Source organism: Engystomops pustulosus, chromosome 5 (assembly GCF_040894005.1).
Source record: "Engystomops pustulosus chromosome 5, aEngPut4.maternal, whole genome shotgun sequence".
NCBI lineage: Eukaryota > Metazoa > Chordata > Amphibia > Anura > Leptodactylidae > Engystomops > Engystomops pustulosus.
This window is the reverse complement of record NC_092415.1, coordinates 195887594-195891819: the sequence shown is the minus strand read 5'-3', so window position 1 is coordinate 195891819 and position 4226 is coordinate 195887594. Positions and strand designations below refer to the sequence as shown.

General features: G+C 41.9%; 1 long non-coding RNA gene across 1 annotated transcript; it reads right to left on the bottom strand.

The window, feature by feature from the left end:
- Positions 1 to 1965: 1965 nt before the first annotated feature.
- On the bottom strand, positions 1966 to 3129 carry LOC140134285 (uncharacterized). The gene is made up of 3 exons (XR_011856176.1): positions 3065 to 3129; positions 2495 to 2565; positions 1966 to 2042 (listed from the first exon to the last, which is right to left on the bottom strand). It is a non-coding gene; the product is annotated as an uncharacterized lncRNA (long non-coding RNA).
- Positions 3130 to 4226: the final 1097 nt, after the last annotated feature.

The following is a 4226-nucleotide window of genomic DNA, read 5'->3' as shown; positions in this document are numbered from 1 at the left end:
TTACCTGTAAAACATCTCCTCCAACATCATATGCAAATGAGCCGAGGAGAGTCATGTGTTGCCTGATATGAGTCAAGTTTAGAGGCTCCAAAAACATGCTTCTGGTGTCATTTTAATGATAAGAATATCATCTTTAAGATTACATCAGGATTGTGGTTCTGTGAGCTACCCAACCAGAGATAAAACCTAGTAAAAGACTTAGTTGGAAATGTGATTTTACAGTAACTGTCTGTATCTCTGATTCTCCACAATTCTGATTCGTTGTGAAAGATTAAATTCTTATCTTTAATCTTTAACACAAAAAAACATAGGATCACAGAGAGCTGCATCTGGAGCGACGCCTTACCTTCAGCCTCCAACAGTGATCCTCTTAGGCCCCTTCCACACTTGCGTTGCAGATCACGTCAGAGTTTGATCAGGGAGCGATCAGGGTTTGGTCAGTGAAAAACGCATCAGAGTGCAATCAGTTTTCAGTCAGAGTTTGTTCAGTGTCTCAGTTTTTCACGCGCGTTTTCAATGCAATTTCAATGCGTTTTTTAACGTGCAGATAATGCGCATGAAAGGACTCAGGACTGAGGTCTATCTTTTCTATGGCAATTGATGCGTGAAAAACGCATTGCACTTGCATGTGTCTCAGAGTGCAATGCGTTTTTGATGCGTCTCCATAGACTTGTATCACGTGACTTGCAAAAGTAGAGCATGCTGAGATCTAAACGCGCGTTAAAAAAAACGCGCGTGTGTGCGTGAAAAAAAATGCAAGTCTGAAAAGAGCCATTGATTACAATGGGTCAGAGTGCAATGCAAGTTCTGCGCGTCAAAAGCACGCGCAGAAAACGCGCGTGAAAAACGCAAGTGTGAAAGGGGCCTTAGATTCAATTCCTGCCTTTTTCTGTCACTGTTTGTATCTCTGGTTCTGTAGATCACAGAACCACAATTCTGATGTGGTCTTAAAGATGAGTTTACTATCTTTAATATTTAATGCCGAAAGCATGGATCTTGGTACTATGGGATCAGAGAGATATGTGTCTTAAGTAACGCCTAACCTTCAGCCTCTAAAAGTGAGCTTCTCAGAGTAAGGCTGGATTCACACGACCGGTGCCCGCTGTACTGTAGCACGGCGGGCACACGGCAGCGCGCGGGGAGAGGAAGAGGGGGAGAACGCTGCTCACCCCCGCCCCTCTCCATAGGGATACATGGCGCACGGCGCCGTATGCCCTGAAAAAATAGGACATGTCCTATTTTTTCACGCGGTACGGTGCCGCACGTGTGCTGCACCGCACCGCTCCCATAGGGCGCCGCGCGCACATTGCCCTCTATGGGGGACGTATATCGGCCGTATATACGTCCACCTTGCGGTCGTGTGAATCCAGCCTAAAAGAGACTCTTCTCAGCAAATTTGACTAAAAAGGGAATTTTAAAAAGGATATTTCGTGATGATTGCCACCTATCACATCAGGTATGAGAGAGAGGTTACCACAGACTCCCTGTAGACTCTGTAGCCAATATATGGTCACAGATTACAACTCTAATGAAGGAGGAGGAACAGAATCTGAGGAAAGTAATCATCCTTCTAGTCAGTGGGGTAAGTAGAAGCTGATGGGCCCCAGTGTAAAGTCTGTGCCAGGCCCTGACTATAATGTATGGTTTATAGTAATAGTCTTCTTATACGGGAAAGTGACACCATAAGGGCCCCCTAAACCTCTTGGGCCCAGGTGCGACCGCACTCTCTGCACCCCCTCAGGTTACGCCCCTGCGTCTAGTCACTGACTGACTATATTTGTTGAGCTCCTGACTAGAGGGTCTGTACTTGTACCTCAGCGAGGACGGGGCCTGCGGTGCCTCATCAGTCAGTGATTGATAATGAGGAGGAGTGAAGGACAAGATGCAGGACGTGTTGTCCTCATCGCTGTCTTATCTGTGTGATTTACTGACTGTGCCGTGTGCTGATGTTCAGCGCTCATAGTCACCTCCATTTAATAGCTTTTACTGTAAATATGAACCCAACGTGAACCGCGGGGGTCACCGCCACCAAAATCCGTCATCTGTGAAATCAGAGAGGCAGAATTAGTAATCTTATATAAGATTTACACGGCGCAAACTACAGACAGCGACACATATGGTCCATGTAGATGAAATGTCTCACATCATAAACATGAGAAACTCTATGTCTAAATGCGGAGAGATTTTAAAGGGGTTGGCCACTTTACCTCATGTTTTTATAATGTTTGTGTATATGTAGGGCCGGACGTTAAGTAATTTACCAATACCGGGTTACGTACAAGATAGGTTCCATAGGTTTGTTCTTAAGTTAAATTTGTATGCAAGTCGAACATGTATATTTTAATATTTAAAAAAAAAATTTTGGGAAGTGAAGTCTATAAAAGGGAAGTGACATCCAGTAACCAAGGAGTCCAGTCATTGGTTGAATTGGTCCTGTTATTTCTGGGCATGCACAGAATCCGAAACTGGAAGTCAGAGTGAGGTAAGTACGTACTTTTTTTTTTTCTTCACCCTGGCCCCTGAGGGTTTTTCTTATTCCTCCTAAAGACCCCTTTAATACAGCACCTAAAATCGTTGTTTGTCATCAGTACAACCTCATGGAAGACCCTGTACATTTTGATCAGAAAATACTCTTGATTGGCTCTAATGAGATCACGGCTAAAGTTGAAGTTGATGAATAATAGGGGCTGTGTATCTGACTATACAGACCATTCAGAAATCTGGGTGCAGCTTTGGATGTGACTAGAGTACTGTATATAGGATAAGATGTAATTTTAAAAATCCTAAGAAAAGTGATAGCAGAATATTATATTTAGATTTGCATTGCGGAGCTGTGATACATCTGTGTGCAGGACCTCCTGTGCTCCATGGTGCTAATGTGTCCTGTTGACCAGTGTTCACACTATACACTGCACCCGAGTGCCTCTGTGTCAGGATATCATTCACAATGTCATTGTCCCAGTGTATAAACAGTACAGGATCCCAATGCATAATGTGATGGAAATCTTCTGACCTTCTGCGTTCAAACATCTTTCCACATCATCAATAATACAAGAAAACTTACCATATTCAAAGTGGCACTGATGATACATGTCAACATCTTAAAGGGGTTTTCCAGGAATCTTTAAATGATTATACTTTGAATAGATCATAAATTTCAGATTAGTGGTAAGAGAAACAAGTCTTACTTCAACTGTGGTGTTTGGACAAATGCTTTGAATCCTCACAGTCTACCAAGCACAGCGCCATGCATTGTATAGAGGTCATATTTGGTATTACAGCTCATTTCCCTTCACTTGAATGGGACTAAACCACAGACAAGTCGTGTAACAGACAGAAGTTACATCACAGGCATGTCAGGTATCAGACCCCCACCATTCTGATCAATAATAAAAATCTAGAATACTAATGTAAAGGGATTATATCAAAAAGGTTAAACCTTCCTATACAAGGCTATGGAGAGAGCAAATAAAGAACATTTCTGTTTTTGTAGCTCTTAAATTCATCTAGTGTTGTATGATCCCTACTCATTTGAATTGGAGTCAAGTTATATTAAAATTTTCCTGCAGCGGGCGCTGTGATGGAAATATATGGCTGCTACAATTTATCCACATACCTTAAAAATTAATTTGATGATATAGTTACTCTATAGATACTCTGTATATGGTATTTTACTACATCAACATAACTTTAAACCATGAAATTCTGGCTACCTGCAGCCACCACTAGAGGGAGCTATAATGTTTTATCAAAATATATTGAGAAATTAAAGTGATTATTCACAGAGGGAAACATGACTGCTATTTTCTGTCACTTGGGTATAGCCCAATATTTATTCCATAGAACAATTGGAGGACCTCTGACTAAACCATCCCATTTAAGACAAAGGGAAATAAAAATATATTTCACTTGAATGGGACTCAGCTGTAATACCAAGCGCAGCCTGTGGACAATAGGGGTGCTGTTTATAGCAAAAAGAAAATGTTTCCAACCATTCTGATTTCTAAAACTTGTACAACTTCAGTTTGGGGTAAACTTCTGGTATTTTCGTTCTTGGAGTTGTACACAGGTTGTGTTTTTATCATGGTTCCGAAATCTTTATGGGAAATGTGTTTGACGCTACAAGAGAAAGCAGTAAATCCCTACAGTAAAAGCGAGTGCTGCATCTGCTCTCCAGACACAATGTGGCCCTTTGATGTTGTCCCCTTGGAGAGCCTCGGATTTGT